This window comes from Tenrec ecaudatus, chromosome 3 (genome assembly GCF_050624435.1).
Source record: "Tenrec ecaudatus isolate mTenEca1 chromosome 3, mTenEca1.hap1, whole genome shotgun sequence".
In the NCBI taxonomy this organism is placed as follows: domain Eukaryota; kingdom Metazoa; phylum Chordata; class Mammalia; order Afrosoricida; family Tenrecidae; genus Tenrec; species Tenrec ecaudatus.
In genome coordinates, this window is record NC_134532.1 from 67,043,395 (window position 1) to 67,060,868 (window position 17,474).

Genomic DNA, 17,474 nt, shown 5'->3' on the forward strand with positions numbered 1-17,474 from the left:
TCAATGGTTTCAGTGCTGTGCTGGTAACCGGTGCATGATTTGAACCCACTGAGGCTCTGTGGGAAAGACACAGCCCTCCACTGCCATAACAGAGGCAGCCCGGGAACAGATCTGCCTGGCCTCTTAGGGCACCATGAGCTGGAGTTAACTCGATGGCAATGGTTTGGGTTTGGGTTTGACTTTATTTCTTATAACTTTACACAGGAAGAGTAGAATAAACCAAAAGACTAGCAGGAAATGTTGAGTACCAGCAATGGCTCTTTGTGTATCAATGAGGTAAGATGAAAGATCAAAGATCAGTTTTTTTCATCTCCCTCTTTTCCTATTAATAATATGAATGTTTTACAGTAAAATGTTAAGAAAATTTGCAGTCGTGCACTAAAAGGAAGGGAAAGGCCAAACTAATGAGCGTGCTCCTGGAGAGGGGCAGTAGGGGGTAGACAAGCAGGTAACACGGGAAGACAGGATGGTGAGCATCGAGGAGAACCGTCAAAAAAAGATGTGGAGATGCCATCAGGAAGCCACCTTTTTTTAATTTAATAAATCTTTTAATTGAGGCTCATACAACTCTTATCGCAATCCATCCATACATCAATTGATGTATACATTCGTTGCCCTTGTCATTCTCAAAATTCACCTTCCACTTGGGTTCCTGAAATCAGCTCGTTTTTCTTCCCTCCCTCCCCTTTTCCCCCTTCCCCCTTAATAGTTTATAATTATTTTATCTTATCTTACACTGCCCAGAGTCTCCCCTCACCCACCTTCCCATTGCCCATCTCCCAGAGAGGAAGTTAACGCTTCCTCCCCTCCCAATTATCATGACCCAATTCTACCTTGTGGACCTGGTTACACCAGAGGATGCACAGCGGTGCAGTAGGGATCTGGGAACACAGGGAATCTAGGACGGATGAACCCCTCAACACAAGTGGTGGGAGTGGCGACACCGGGAGGAAGGGGTGTAGAAAGGGAGAACCGATCTTGGGGATCTGTGTGAGGAAGCCGTCTCTTGTGCTGCATTCTAAACTGGAAGGGGGAAGTGTGTACAAAGAAAACCCAAAGCCCAAAGCCTGGCGGAATTGTGCCTGACGAAGCAGTCCCTGAGGGAGCTCTTCTTCCTTGAGGAAAACCAGCTTTCCCTGCCGACAGCTGTCTTCCCCCAGGTGTCGCGGTCAGCGGTCAGCAGTCAGCTGAGAACTTGTGCACGATGTAGGTCCAATGAGAGAAATTACAGAATGCACACCAGTGAGGAGGTAGGTTTGATATCCAAAATCTAATAATAAAAACAAATTTTTATCTTTAAGGGTCTCCTGAGGCAGGATGTGCAGTAGTATGTAGTAGTTTAGAAAGCCCACCTGTGGCAAGTTTTATAAAGATCCCACTCCCTAGGCTTTAGTTTAGTTCTGCTTTGTCTTTAATAATGTTCCAGTCTTCCTTGCTGATGGACAATACGAGTTTCTGTAGGGCTGTTGAGCCATAAGGTACAGGGGAAAACACATTTCTGCAAAGCAGGAATTTTTTTTGGAAATTTCATATCGAAGTTCACTCATATTAATCATGATAATAAAATAATAGTTGTTAAGCAATTGATATTTTACCCTACCAAATATCATGGAAGAAAGCTTGAGATTGGACCAAAGCAATTAGAACCCCCCTTCTTCCTTCCCCCCTTTTGGGACCACAAAAGGGACATTTTCCATTTTAAAATGTACAGTCACTTTTGTCACACTGTGCTCAAAATGAGCAAAACTGACTTGACTTTAAACTTTACTAATCTCCCTTATATTAGTTAGCCTGAGATTAAGTGTGAGAAAGTTCAACCTGAAGTGAGCCATCATCTCCTGGACAGGTAGGCAGCCTGACGGAAAGTCAAGCTGAGTATGTACAAGCCCGCAAGCGTGCTTAAGTCATTCCCGGGGCCTCAGACCAGGAAGCGGGCTGCAATAGACCCTGTCTAAAAGCAGATGAAATTTTGAACATAATACTGTATTTCATAGGATCCAAGACAATGTTTTTTTTCTTTTAAATTTTGAGTAATGCTAAATTATAATGTACACTTTTATTTTTTGTTTCCATCAAAATCCCATTTACAGTATATTGGTGTTTCACATTATGGCTGGGGATATTTTTGGACAGAAAGAAGAAAAAGTTTTAAACCTGTTACTACTGAGTCTGCTCTTGTCTCACAGAAATCCTGTAAGTCTACTAGGGAGTCCCCTGTGGGATTTCCAAAACAGTGTCTATCTTTCCCCCAGTAAGCAGCTAATGGATTCAAACCATCAACTTTAAGGTTAGCAACTAAACATATAACCAGGGCTCCTTGAGCCGAAGAAGGCAGCCATCAAATTCAAAGTGCCATCCTTCCTCAGTTATAAACCTATGTCCTCTCCCCACCCCACCCCACCTTCCTTTGGCAGTCTTTGCTGGTGTGGGTGGTGGTGGGGTGGTGTTTAGATGCCATGTGAAACACTGCCTAAACTTACGCCATCTTCACACCTGTTCTTATGTTTGGACCCATTTTGGAAGCCACTGTAAAAATAACATCCCTTGATTTAGGCACATCTTAGTCCTCAGAGTCCATGAGATTTAAAATTAGTTTTTTATTTTTACTTTTGGATCCAGATGCTTCTAAAATGCTCAGTCATGGTAACTGGGAACCATCTAGTTCTTCTGGTTTCTTGGCTAAGGAGGCAGTTCTTCTTGGAAGCAACTAGCCACACTTTCCATACCCTCTCCGAGTCCTTATTCTCCCTCCTCTGTCTTCACACTTCTTCCTCTGTTGTTCCAGGTATATGGAAATCACTTGTTGTTCCCTATATGGCCACTTCTAAGCTTTTAGGACTCCAGACATTGTATATTGCACTAGGAACTAGAACAGAGGCTCAAAGCATGTTATTAGGCCAATTAGCTAGGATGTCCCATGAAACCAACACTCAACTTCCAAATCAGGGAACTAAATCCCACAAGATGTTTGGTTATACATAAACAGCCTCAACAGCTTAAGGTAGCTGTTCTCTTACTAAACTTCTCTCTATACTTGAGCTGTTTATGTGCCGCTACATGCTAGTAATAACCCCAAGACAGAACATTGTGATAAGCTTTGTGGTTGAAGGAGTAGGGATAATGAGATAATGGAGACAGGACGAACTCCTGTGACCACAGGAGTTTACCACACTCAATTATTATTTTTAATAATTTTACTGGGGCTTATACAACTCATCACAATCCATACATACATCCATTGTGTCAAGCACTTTTGTACATATGTTGCCATCATCGTTTTCAAAGCATTTTCTTTCTACTTGAGCACTTGAAATCAGCTCATTTTCCCCTTCCCTCCCTCCCGCATAAACCCTTGATAATTTATAAATTATTTTTTCATGTCTTGCACTGCCCAATGTCTTCCTTTACCCCTTTTCCTCTTGTCCATTCCCCTGGGAGGGATTTATAGATAAGTCATTTTAATCAGTTCTGCCTTTCTCCCCTGCCCCTTTTCCTTCCCCTCCTGGTATGGCTGCTCTCAATATTGGTCCCAAGGAGTTTATCTGTCCTATATTCCCTGTGTTTCCAGCTCCTATCTGTACCCATGTACATGCTCCGGTCTAGCCAGATTTGTAAGGTAAAATTAGGGTCATAATAGCGGAAGGGAGGAAGCATTAAAGAACCAGAGGAAAGCTGTATGTTTCATTGATGCTATACTACACCCTGAGTGGCTTGTCTTCTCCCCACGACCCTTCTGTAAGGGGATCTCCAATTGCTTACAGACTGGCTTTGGGCTTCCACTCCGCACTGCCCCCTCTCATTCACATTATGATTTTTTTGCTCTGGATCTTTGATGCCTGATCCCTGATCCCATCGACACCTCATGATCACACAGGCTGGTGTGCTTTTCCATGTGGGTTTTGTTGCATCTCAGTTAGTTGGCTGCTTGTTTATCTTCAAGCCTTTAAGACCCCAGATGCTATATCTTTTGATAGCCAGGCACCATCAGCTTTCTTCTTCACATTTGCTTATGTACCCACTTTGTCTTCAGCAATTGTGTCGGAAGGGTGAGCATCTCAGAGTGCTGGATTATTATAACCAAATGTTCTTGCGTTAAGGGAGTACTTGAGTAGAGACCCAATGTCCATCTGCTTCCTTAATACTAAACCTATAAATATATGTACGTAGATCTATTTACCCATCGTCATATATAAATATATTTACATATGTATGTGCCTGTATTTAGATCTCTGTAAATGGCCTTTGCCTCCAAGTTCTTTCCTCTATTTCCTTTTACTTGGTTAATTTTAAAGGATCTATTTCTCATTCCTGATAAATTGCTTGTGTTCTCTGAGGAATCACTTGTGTCATCTCTCTCACACTCTGATTTCTCAAAGTTATAACCACTGAATTCATTTACTTCAATTAACAGATATGCCCACTGAGGAATATAATTTAATCTTTTTCCATTTGAAAATCTGGTGATTAATGATCTGCTTCTTGTAGGCTTCCTGAATAAGTATCTTCCTCTCCCCGTCTTCACAGTAAGACACTGTGATTGTGAAATGAGAAGAGGAAGCTTTTAATGTTCTCACAAAGGCCCCTGACCTCTCCTGTAGAATGTATTAAAACCATGCCGTTTATTTCTTACAGACCTCCAGCCTTCAGTAGTATATATGCTTAGGCAATTTAATATTATTAGTATCTATTAAAGTAGCAAATACAGGTTAATCCTTTTCTAAGAGATACAAATAAAACATCTATAACTATTTCTTAAATTATAAATTATATACACATTACAATAATTAGTAAAAGTTCCCTAATCAAGAGAATAGAGAAAGAATCAAGATTTTTACCGATTAAAAAATAATGATTCACAAAGGGGAGCATTTAAAAGCTGACCTAGTAGAGCTAATAGAAATGGTTTCATCGGCGTGTGCTGCTTCATTAGTTTGAAAAGAGTATCTGTCAACAACAGGGTAAAGATTAGTTTCTGATACAGGTCACAAAAAAGAAAGAAAACCTTGTGAAATGGAATTGTTCCAAGTCCGCCCTTCAATGTTTTGCATGGTATTTGTTTGGGGAGGGAAATGCACCTAACTCCTCACTTACTGAAATGGTTGAGTCCAAAAATCAGATTGTTTGTGAAAACATATGTTATACTCAAATGGAGGATGACTACATCATTACATAACCGCCATATCCCAGCCCACTGGGAATCCTGGCCCAGCCAAGTGGACACATAACCTTAGCCATCATGCCCGGCAAAGCAGTCAGTGTTTGCTGTCATAAATATGAATTGTTAGATAATGAGGTAATACGAAATAAATGAAATGAGAAATAGTTTAAGTAAACATTATCAGTTCGATTGCCATATGATTATAAAGATTAATTGGTAGAGGAGGGGATTATAATTAATTCAAGAGTCTCGCTAATGAATCAGTTCATTCATTCTATACCTATCAAATTCCTCTGGTATGCTAAATGTCCCACTCAAGATGAAGTCACCGGCCTTATTTTCAAAAGCCTGTCTATCAGGAGGAAGAAACGTGTTATGTTGTTGTCAGTTGCTGTGGAGTCAGCTCTGACTCTGGGTACGCATTTTCAGGATGAAGCAGTTCCGAGTCCTGGACACCCTCATGTTCATTGACAGACAGGAGTCTAATCTTCCAGCGCTTATGTCAGTCCATCCCATGGAGTTTCCTTTGTTGAACTGGCTCCCTACTTTACCCAAAATGCTGTCTGTTTTTAGTGCTGCTGTTGACTATGGAGGAGCACTGGGTAGTTGCAGAGTACCATTAGGCCCAGCTCCGAGAGTTATTTCGCTTTGCTTTAGATTTCTTGAACTTCACCTCTGAGGACAGCAAGGTGGAGGCATCTCGGATGACTTCGTGCACTGCCGCCCCTTGTATTTTGGTTGGAGCATCCCACTTGTTCCCTGTGTACACGCAGTGCCCTCAGGTGGCTGTGGCATCTTCTGGGCCGTGGCCGGGTGCTGTCTGGGAAAGTGCAGTTCTGCACCCTGTCCTCCTGCAGGGGATCTACAGCGCCTTCCACTGCGGGTCACCGCGAGCCCAACCGCCGCCAAGGCCTGCACCTCTTTCTGGCGATAGCCAGCCCACATTCTTACTGAAACATCACGCCTACCTTTACTACGAGGATTTGCCGTCCTTTTTAGGGTTTTTAAAGTGTATTGTCCTTTTCTCATCTAAGGAAAACGATGGCATCTCTGGATTGCCTCCTGGGAATGCACCCCACGTCTTTCTTTCTTTCTAGAAAGCTCCGTGATGTAAAGAGGGGCAGCCACGTTCACACAGCTGACCCGCTGTCCTCTCCCTTCAGTTCTTCATCCACCTGAGTAGCAGGTGCCTCGTCTCCCCTTAGAAACTCTTCAGACCTGACCCTCGGCAGATGCCAGCCATGCTTGAGAAAAGCATTTGTGAGAATTAAAGGGTTCTTTTTTCATTTGCAAAGATTTCTTCCAGCACAAAGTTTGCTTATTCTAACAGTCTTCAAACCAAACTATTCTTCATTCTAAAAGAGACTAATTTGTGAGTATAAATTTGAATACAGCCTCGTCTCCGTTTGCTATTTACATTTGAAGGCATAAAACGTGGCACAGCAGAAAAAGTAAACAGAAAAATAGGAGTAAATGAAAGAAGTTTATTACCCATTGCTTAGAATTGTTTACATAATGCTGATTAGATCACTTTTTACATCCCGTAGGATATAAACATTTTTCCATTCTGTGTATAGATAAAGCTAAGTCACATTAGAACTTTTTAATATAGTTTTATTGCCTTATAATTCATACCTATCCTCCAATTTAATCATTCCATCATCATAAGAAAAGTTGTGCAGTCATCACCACAATCAGTTTCCGAATATTTTCTCCTCATCTTCATTGTTGTGAACTCCCTATTCCCCCAACTCCCTTGCCGTGCCCCTAATTATGAATCCAGTTCATCTTTCTCTAGCTTAGATTTCATGTACAGAAATTCATACAAAACACAAACAAGACATAGACACACACACAAAAAAACCAATGACAATACCAAACCAAAAACCTCAATGTAGAAGAAAGTACAAAAGATTAAAAACTGAAACAGCTTAAAAGTGGACCTAAAGGGAAGTCAAATGATAAGATACTACGTTTTAATTTAACGACATCTGCCAGAATTGACTTCACAATACTTTGGTGGCAACACCTTACACATCCTGATACAGAGGATACTCATTCACTGGAAGCTAAATCTATACGAATTTTGAGGCAAATGCAAAAGCTGCTGGGAAGGAGTTAACGGGAAGCCCAGGACTGTAGTTTGGTGAAGTTCTTGGACAGTTGTTCTCAGTTCTCAGCACCCATCGGAGTCATCCATGCAGTCTGTGCTTTTAAACACCTCGGCCTGGAGGAGGGCCGCCCGATGCATAGCTGTAGCAAAATGACAGTGATGAAGCAGCAACGAAAACAATTTTATGGTTGGTGGTTCACCACCACATGAGGCACTGTATTAAAGGGTCACAGTATTAGGAAGGTTGAGAATCGCTGGCCTAGAGACTCACATTTAGCCAATCCCAATGGAGCATGAAGGCTTTACTTTGAAAATATATATATTACACCAGTTTACTAGAGCTGAGCAATGTCATAGGCAGTATTTTGAAGTAATAATTTATTATTGCCATTTAATTTATTTATTAAAAGATCACTTTTACACTCTTACAGCTCTTACAACAATCCGTACATCCACTGTATCAAGCATATGCGTACATATGTTGCCATCATTCTTTTCTAGACATTTACTTTTTATTGAGACCTTGTTATCAGCTCCTCTCCCCCCGTGACTCCTTGATAAGTTATAAATTATTTTCAAACATTACACCGACTGCTGTCTCCCTTCCTCCATGTTTTCTGTTGTTGAGTTTATCCCCTACTCAAGCAGCTAAGTGCTCACCTCCTAATGGAAACGCTGGCCCTTGGAATTCCCCTGGAAGTGGCTCAGAGGAGAGTTCTGGGGCAATCTACTGCCCAAAGATCGCCATCGTTGGTCATCCTGGGGGCCAGTTGTGCTCACAGACATGGTCTGTTCGCGGAGTGATATCAACTCTGCAGCACTTTTGTTTGTGCTTGTTTTATTTCTATTTTTGATTTAGTATTATTTTTATTTTATTATTTCAAAATAGCATTAAATATAAAAGGCCCTTAGTCCAAATTCCTGTTGCTCCCTCTCTCATGCTGGTTGTCACTGAGGTGAGGATGGAGTGTTGCAAAGATGCGCTAGTTGGATTCTATAAAGGTTTACAGCCTAGGGGACCTTCTGAGGTAGTTCCACTCTGTCCTATAAGCTTGCAGTGAAGCAGAATTGACTCAACGCCAGTGAGTTTGGAGTTCAATTTTGATTCTTTTGTTATTGAGAGGAAATAGCCTCTTGGCTCACTCCTCCATCCTTACTCCATAGCGATTGTTTGGGTCATGCCTTAAATGATTTTCCATAGTATTACTGGTAGCACTCTTGTTGGTTTTCCCATTCTTTTATGGGTAAAGTTAAATCCTCACCTAGCTTTTACATATTACACAAGAGAGGAGATAATATACTCTGGGGTTAAAACAGATGCAAAACAAAGGGGGCATTTAGAAGGATATGGCTTTATTCTAAGGCTTACTTATTATACCTTCCCCCAATGATCTTTCATGTGCAATGTTTCTCAAAGTGTTTGAATTATTCTTTCACATAAAAGGTTATTGGAAATGCAAATGAAATAAGATGCTATGACTGAGCATAAAAAGTGACCACAAGTTAGTTTGTTTTCAAAGCACACATAGCCACACCCCTTTTCTCTACTTACCCCCATCCTGGCCCCAGAAAAGTTCTGGCTCACGCCTAGGAATTACCCTGTGGGACTGGTTATCCTGCCCTACTGTACCTTCTGAGCCACCCACGACTTCTCCACAGATGTGCAGGGGTCAGGGCTCAATCAACTTTCCTGGTAAGAGTGGCAGGTCCCTCTTTTCAGCCCTGACAGTGGTTGCTCATTGGCACCAGAGATACAGAAAGGCTAAGAGGAAGGCGCCTGCATTCCTGTGTCTCTGATTCCTATGGCCACTGCTAACAGAGTCTCCCAAGCTTGGGAGCTTAAAAGACACCCAAGGTGGATAAATCTAGAGCGATAGTAAGTCGAGTCATAATCACCTAGGGGCATGACAGGGGAGGCTGGGGGGAAATAGGGAGATAGCAAGTATAAGAAAGAAGGAAATGTTCTGAAATTGATTGTGGTGATGATTACACAACTCTCTTTACTATGATTGAACTATGAAATTGTATGCTATGCTAATTATATGCAATGAAATGATTTAAATAAAGACAAGTCTATTATCTTATATCCCCAGAGGCCAACAGTCCGAAACAGACCTTACTAGGCTAAAACCAAGGTTTCGACAGGGCTGCGTTGATTTGTGGAAGCAATGGAAGAGAATCCAATTCCTTGCCTTTTCCTGCTTCTAGAGGTTCCCTGCATCCCTTGGCTGATGAACCCTGTTTACGTGCACAGCCAGCAGCCTCATCACTCCTACTTCCCTTGTTCCGTGTCTTTCTTTGACTGACACTCCTGTTTCTAAGGATCCCTTGAATGGAGTTGGCCGCGTGCACATAATGCAGGGTTTTTTTAATGCTTCAATCGCCTGGTAAGGTGACGAGGATTAGGAGAGCCACTTCTTGGGGGGACAGCATTACTTTGTGATTCCATCGTGTATATCCTTAGTCCAATAAGATAGGGGACCTCTCTGGTTCCTGGGTGTTCCTCTGCTTCTGACCTTCTGGGTGGAGCACAGTTCTCTGCACCCACGAAGGTCACCATGAGTCAGAACTGACTCGTGGACAACTAAGAGCGGCAACGTGCTCCCTCCATTTTTATCCCTACCTTGCCGTGGAACCACTGTGATGGTGCCTTTGTCTACCCAGTTCTTAAACAGCCTACCCCTTGTTCCTGCTGCTGACCAACATTACCCATTTCAGAGTGCTCTGAAAAAACTCATCACCTTTGGATCAAGTGCACCTCTCACAGAAGAGTCTTTATAGAGCATTTAAATTTGTGTGTGTCCTATAATTTAGTAACACTTTCTCTGACTTTCTTAGGTCGACTAATTGAATAGTACCTCCTCTGTACTTCTAAAGCCTCGATGATAAAGTCTGATCATATTGTAATGATTTAAAGTGTAGATATTTCTTACTAAATAGGCTTTGAACTTTTTCAGGACAGAATCCCCGATGTGTTTTTACGTCATCCAGGCTGTCGAACACAAAACACACTGCCATCAACTCAATTCTAAGACATACTGTCATTCTGTACAGAAGCAGACCACCCAGCCTTCTCCTCTGGAACAACCGGTGGGCGCAAACCGCCGGCCTCTTGGGGAGCAGCTCAGAGAGCCTCACCGCTCTTCTACCAGGGCTCCTGGTCAACTAGCATAAGTCAGTACTTAACCGAGAAGTGTTGGTTGGACAGGAGAATAATTAATTGAAAGAGTGTGCACTGAAGCCCTATTAGAATATTACTAAGCTGCATTTAAGACTCCTGGTACCACTGTGGCTATGAGTGTGCTGTGATCCAAAGATCAGCAGTTCAAACCCACCAGCCACTCCCCGGGGGAAAGATGAGGCTTTCTAAAGCAGTAAAGAGTTCATTTTGGAAACACACAGGAGCAGTTCTAGCCCGCCCTACAGGGTGACCATGAGTTGGAATCAGCTCAATGGCAATGAGTTTTGTGTGAAGCTCAATTTAGCACACAGAAAAATCTAAGTTTGCCTGTACAGTTATTGAAGATACAGAAGGCTTCGTTTTAAATTCAAGCCCATACATAGATACACGGATAATATTGAATATATATATTTCTACAGAAAGATAGTTCTACAAAACAGATGATTAATTTCTGTCATAATACTGACTTATATAGTATTATTTGGCAACTTTCTTTTAATCACTTTATTGGGGGCTTTTACACTTCATCACAATCCATACATCTATCCATGTGTCAAGCACATTTGTACACTTTTTGCCATCATCATTTTTAAAACATTTTCTTTCTACTTGAGTCCTTGATATCAGCTTCTCATTTTTCCCCTTCCTCCCCTCCCCTCCCTCCCTCATGAATCCTTGATAATTTATAAATTATTTTTTCATGTCTTCCACTGACCGATGTCTCCCTTCACCCACTTTTCTGTTGTCCAGCCCTCTAGGAGGGGGTTATAGGTAGGTCATTGTGATCAGTTCCCCCTGTTTCCCCCTACCTTCCCCTTACCCTCCTGGTATGGCTACTCTCAATATTGGTCCTGAGGGGTTTCTCTCCCCGGGACTCCCTGTGTTTCTGGCTCTTATCTGTACCCATGTACATGCTCTGGTCTAGCCAGATTTGTAAGGTAGAATTGGGGTCATGATAGTGGGGGTGGGAAGGGGGAGGAAGCATTAAAAAACTGGAGGAAAGTCGTATCTTCCATCGGACAACTTCTTAAATGATAATATGTGCAGAAAATATGTTACCTGTCTTCTTATCTCTTGATGTGGAATTTCAAGTGGTGTTTGAGTTTCTTGGCTGTACTTCTTTGACTCCGGGTTTCTCACCAGCATGGGTAAGTGGGATGTGGAATAGCTATTGCTTCTGTTGACATAGGGGATTTTAGCAGTAACCTGATAGTGTGTAGTGAAACCTTATATTCAAGGTCAAGGGATATTAGGGTGAGCTGGCCTAAAGAAAAGGAGCTGGAGGATTCAGCCCCTAAAATAAGTAGGGGGGCAGACTGACAAGGATAAGAGGTAATGCAATAAACCCCCAAACAGAATAAAACCAAGCTGAGGAGGTTAGGCTGAAGAGTCAGTTATTTTGGTGGGAGAGGGGTAAATCCCAGAGGTTATTAATTAAACCAGTAGAATCTGGCCCAAACTGACTGACAGAAATACCCAGCCCATGTCTCGGGGCATGCGGGACAAGTTAGACAGAAGAGAAGTAAGCAACACTGTCTTTGGCCATACATCCAAGGACAGTACTCTAGCCCCACCGCGGGGAGACAGAGAAGCCGGCCAGTTTCCAAGAGAGACTGTTATCCAGAAGGCCCTAAGGAGCTTTAGTCCATGAGAAAACCATGTGCCAAGCTAAGTGACCACTGTGCAACCACACTCATGACTAGTGTAATGCTATACCTGGGGATCCCTTCACTTTGTCATCATGTTTAATTGTGCGCTTAAGTGGGCCGGGCACATGCCTCCCACTCACGGGACAGGGAAAGAGGTGGAACTCGGGAGGTGCGAAATCCACTGTAAACCTAGGGGTGAGGTGCGTCAAGTGGTGTCAGCAGGAAGTGGACGGTAGTAAAAAGTGCCAGCAACACAGCTCAAGGAAGAGTAAGTTTGGGGGAGGCTCTGTTTCACTCCAGGAACAAATGCTCTTTTTAATGGTATGGTTAGTAATGAACTCCATTGTATAAAGCCAAGCTTGAGTTTTCATGTGAGAGTGGATGTTGAAATCCATCAGTTATTACTCATTTTTATGGGGGTAATAAAGCCCAGGATATGCACTTGTCTGTCACTAAATCCACCCTTTGGGTGTGGTGGAGCCAGACCTCGAGAATTGTAAAGGTGGTGTGACGATTACATTCATCTGCGGGTATTTCTCCAGCGCCCAGTGTGGCTTCTAAGTTCTGCTTGCAGTGGAAAGGAGTGACACGGGTTAGAGGACTTGGATTTCTAGGAAACTGAATGCAGGTCTTCAGTGAATGGATCTGTTGGCAGTTGCCTTCGAGTTGAGACCGCGCCATCCTCCGATGGTGGAAATGAAGTCCCTGGATGCAGCGTGGGGCATTTTGAGTGCCTCCCACCCAAAGGGCTCCTTTGCCAGCACTGCTTGAACAACATTCTATTGCGAGTCATCGGGGGTTCACTGACTAACTTTTAGAGGCAAATAGGCCTTCCCCCAGTCTGTCTTCAAGTGGAAGCTCCCTTGAACTCTGTTCACAATGGGGGATGCTGCTGCTATGGGGCATACTGGCAGTGTCCCTTCCAGCATCGCTGAAGACACCACAGCCCAACCAACAGGTGGGCAGTGGGAGATATGGGGTTCCAATTTTCTCTACCGCCACCAAGGAATTTCGACAGATCTAAAACATGGAGGGCAGGGAGCCTTCACTTGTCTCGACGGGGCGGTCGGCTTCTGGCTCCAGCCATTCCCTGCCATGAGTGAATGCAGGCCGCCGTTGCCTGATTTTAAGATCACAAATGCAAATCACTGTATGAGTTAGGCCACCGTTTGAAAAAGACAGGTGATTCCCACATCTTTTCCTTAGGCTCAGGAGGAAAGGAGTCCTGGTAGTGCAGTGGGGAAGTGCTGGGATGCCACCTGAAAGGTCGCCAGTTCTAACCCACCAGCAGCTCCACAGGAGATAGATGTGCCAGCCTGCCGCCATAAAGGACCCGGCCCACACTGTCGACAGTGCTCGTGTGGGTCACATTCCTCCACTTGCCAATCATTCTGCCCTCCTTCCTAATGCTCACGCTCTTTTTAAGAATCTCCTATTCCCAAACTCTGTGTATCCCTCTTTCTCTGATCTCATGCACACTCTTTAGGTTGGCAATTCTATGTTTCAAAAACGGTGTGGGGCATTTGTCAAAAATGAAGACTACTTGTAGATATTTCGAGGTATATACTTTGAGTGACTTGGGATTCTGTCGATGAAGCAGCCTGATGCTCTGTTTTGTCTAGTCCTTTGCTCTTCTTATTTTGAGGCCTTTATTTAGGCTTCGCAATGATCGTCCTTGATTTTATTAAGTAATATTCTTCACGACTGTCCTCTGAGGAGCTCCCTACCATTGTATAAAATTACACTCTTTAAAATCATATAAATAAAGTCTTTTAAAAGCCTGGACTATGACAGCTGATAAAAGTGAGAATTATCTACATGTTATTGCATAACCCAACTACTGCATGTGAAAGATGGCTCCTTGAAAGGGTCACTTAGGCTCAGTTTCTGGTCCATAAAAGCCAGGTGTAAGTGCAATGGGAGTTGAATATGAGCCCTGTACGTGCTTATCTCGCAGTGGATGTTGCCTTTGTTGGTTTTGCTAGGCACCGTTAACTGTGCGTTCAACCAAATGAAACGCCGCCCATCCTGCATCATCCCCACAGTTACGTTCAAAGGCATTCTTGCAGCCACAGACTACATCAGTCCACTCTGATGAACATCTTCCTCTTCTATTGCTGACCTTCTGCTAAAATGATGTCCTTCTCCGAGGACTGGTCTCTCCTGATAGCCTGTCCAAAGTATGTGACATCAAATCTCCACAAGGCTTTCTTTCCCCCAGTGAGCATTTCATTTCAACACACATTTTTTGGTTTTTTTGGCAGTCCATGATCGCCTCAATTCATGTTCTAACATTCCTATTTATTATAAAGCTTTTATAAGTCAACAGTAGTAACTCAATATATTCTTAACACTTACAATTCTAATTATATGTAATTGTAGGGTCACTCATTAAGGCATATCCTTTGTCATTACCAAAACACAGAATTCCTTCTACACAGATACAACAACCGACAAGCATACCACCACTGCCATTCTGCCAAACAAGTTTTCCACTAAGAATGATGCCTAGCTTTGTTGCTCAGCCTTGATTATGTCTCCTAATAATCCAGAAGAAACCTCTCTGTAGAGCTGGACTTTCATTAGGGTAGTTTGAAATTTCTACCAACGTTTTGAATTTCTACCATTTGTCAGATCGTTTAGAAAGAGGTCTTTAACCCCCCTGTCATAATTTTCATCCAATACTTTCCGATAAATGAAATAATTATAAATGTCTTGCTGTGAAAATGTGTGTTCAGACATTTCTCTAAGCTCCTCCAAGAGAGAGGTCAGGATGCATGTAAACTACCCAACCAGCTGGAACCTTGCGCAAGCCTGTTCATCTGTCTGTCTGGAATTGGATTTCTTCTGATTTAAAGTGAGCTTAGATTGGCTCTAGCTCTTCTGTGAATTCCCCTTTGGTTCCCAAACGCTCTGACTCCCTGAGAGGGGCCCCTATTGGGGTACATGAAAACCTCGAGTTGATCATAGTAACTTTGAGCAGGTGAAGGAAACTGCGTGGATTGGGGGCAGGGGCTAGGGTGTTTCCTGTCATCCCATCCCCACACAGGAGCTGAAACTGTAGTACTAATGGCACTAATTGGACCCTAATGTTACGGGTACACACTGCCTCTTTCATGAATTTTGTCTTTTTAGGATATAGTTCTTCTATGGGGCTAGTGAGGTAAAGGCCTCTTCTTTTTGTCTCTTTAGAATCTCTCCGTTAGAAGCAGCAGGGCTGCCTCCTTAGATACTGCTCTGAACGAGAAGCCACCAGCAGCACACACCAGCTGAAGGCTGCCAGGCCCTCCTTGCTGCTCCGTTTGCTGCTGCTTGGAGGATGTCTGGCATCCTGACTGCCTTCTTCTTATCCAAGTCTGCTTGGCTGGAGTGGTTTTCTGGGTAGAAATCTAGTCTAGTTTCGACTGAAGCCTGATGTCCTTGCAGTTGGTTGCACTTTAATGGCCCATGTGGTTCCTTGATGCCAGAATCGATGGATAAAAGTTTTATTAAACCTTGATCATTTCTCCTATAATCCTGAAGAAATTAATTTGGAGGAGATGAGTCAGTCAGGGTACGATATAGCACCGATGAAGAATACAGCTTTCCCCCAGTTCCTAAATGCTTCCTCCCCCCCCCCCCCCCAACTACCATGGTCCGAATGCTCCCTTGCAAGTCTGGATAGAGCAGAGGTTGTACACTGGTGCATATGGGAGCTGGAGGCACAGGGAATCCAGGGAGGATGATACCTTCAGGACCAGGGGTGTGAGCGGCGGTGCTGGGAGGGTAAAGGGTAAGTGGGTTGGAAAGGGGGAACTGATTACAAGGATCCACATGTGACCTCCTCCCAGGGGGACAGACATCAGAAAAGTGGGTGAAGGGAGACTCTGGATAGGGCAACATATGACAAAATAATAATTTATAAATTATCAAGGGCTCCTGAGGGAGGAGGGAGGAGGGAAGGAGGGGGAAAAAAAGAGGACCTGATGCAAAGGGCTTAAGTGGAGAACAAATGCTTTGAAAATGATTAGGGCAAAGAATGTACAGATGTGCTTTATACAATTGATGTATGTATATGTATGGATTGTGATAAGAGTTGTATGAGCGCCTAATAAAATGTTTTTTTTTAAAAAAAGAAGTGAAGATGGGGGGAAAAAAAGTTGGCACTCTGTTTGAATTCATTTGAGTTTACATCAAACTGAGTTGATACCAAATGGTTGATCCACGGGGACATGTGTGGCAGACAGCTCAGTGGTGCTCCCAAACTAAGAAAGCAAGCTCTGGCCGTTAACTCCTGACAACCAGGCATTGAAAATCCTAGGAGTCACAACAAAGTAGTGCCCAGAATAGTTCTGAAAGTTGACTTGAGGCTGGAAGGCACCCAAAAAATACTGTGACCTCAACAGAGTTCTCTCAAATACCAAAGGCGATGAAAATGATACCGGACTGGTAGTCTAACACATGAAGCCACCGTGAGCTGACGCCGACTTGTTAGCAACTAACAACAACTAATGTCACTTCGTTAGACGTGCTGACTGTACTTGTCGCATTCAGGGGGATGGGAGCAGGGCAAGCTAAGGGCAAGTTTAATAAATTGAAGTTGTACAATACAGAATAATGACTCTATATGCAAACTCCCACCTGATTCACAGTAAAACATTCTTAAGGCGGGGGGGGGGGGGGACCCTCTAACCAGGAATAGAGGATCAGTAAGCATTCATTTGCTTATCTGTTTTCGCTTTCTCTGGGTTCATTAGGCACTTATCTAATGCCTGTCCTGTGCTGTCCTCTAGGGTCACAATGAATCAATTGACCCGAGGGCAGTAGGTGTGGTTTGGTGGTGTGCCATACAACAAAACGCTGACACACGTGCTAGCCTGATAATCTAGGCGAGGGGTCCTCAAACTTTTTAAACAGGGGGCCCGGTCACTGTCCCTCAGACCCGTTGGAGGGCCGGACTATAGTTTAAAAAAACTGAACAAATTCCTATGCACACTGCACATATCTTATTTTGAAGTAAAAAAACAAAACAGGACACTAACACCCGGTGGACCACAATTTGAGAACCCCTGATCTAGGCACTGAAGAAATTAGTTTTGAGTCCATCATTAGGCTGGCCATGACCTCTGATGCCTTTTTTCTCTGTTTGTTATGTGTGAACAGAGCAAAGCAGCCCTCGGATATGAACAAGCTCTGAGACTGTCTTTAAGCAAAATCTATACATAGATCATAAGAGTTCATCAATATTTTTGTTAGAATAAATTATATAGCATATCTGTCTGTGCATAAAAAATAAAGAAATGATTTCAGACACACTAAACATTTTATAATGTTATAATCAAAATAATGTTTTCATGCACATTTGTTATTATAACACATTGCTGTAATACAGTA

At 43.1% G+C, this 17,474-nt stretch overlaps 1 protein-coding gene across 2 annotated transcripts in view; it reads left to right on the top strand.

Moving 5' to 3' along the window:
- The window catches only part of NR3C2 (nuclear receptor subfamily 3 group C member 2), a 376,709-nt gene that overhangs the window by 265,722 nt on the left and 93,513 nt on the right, over positions 1 to 17,474 (top strand). The window lies entirely within an intron of this gene.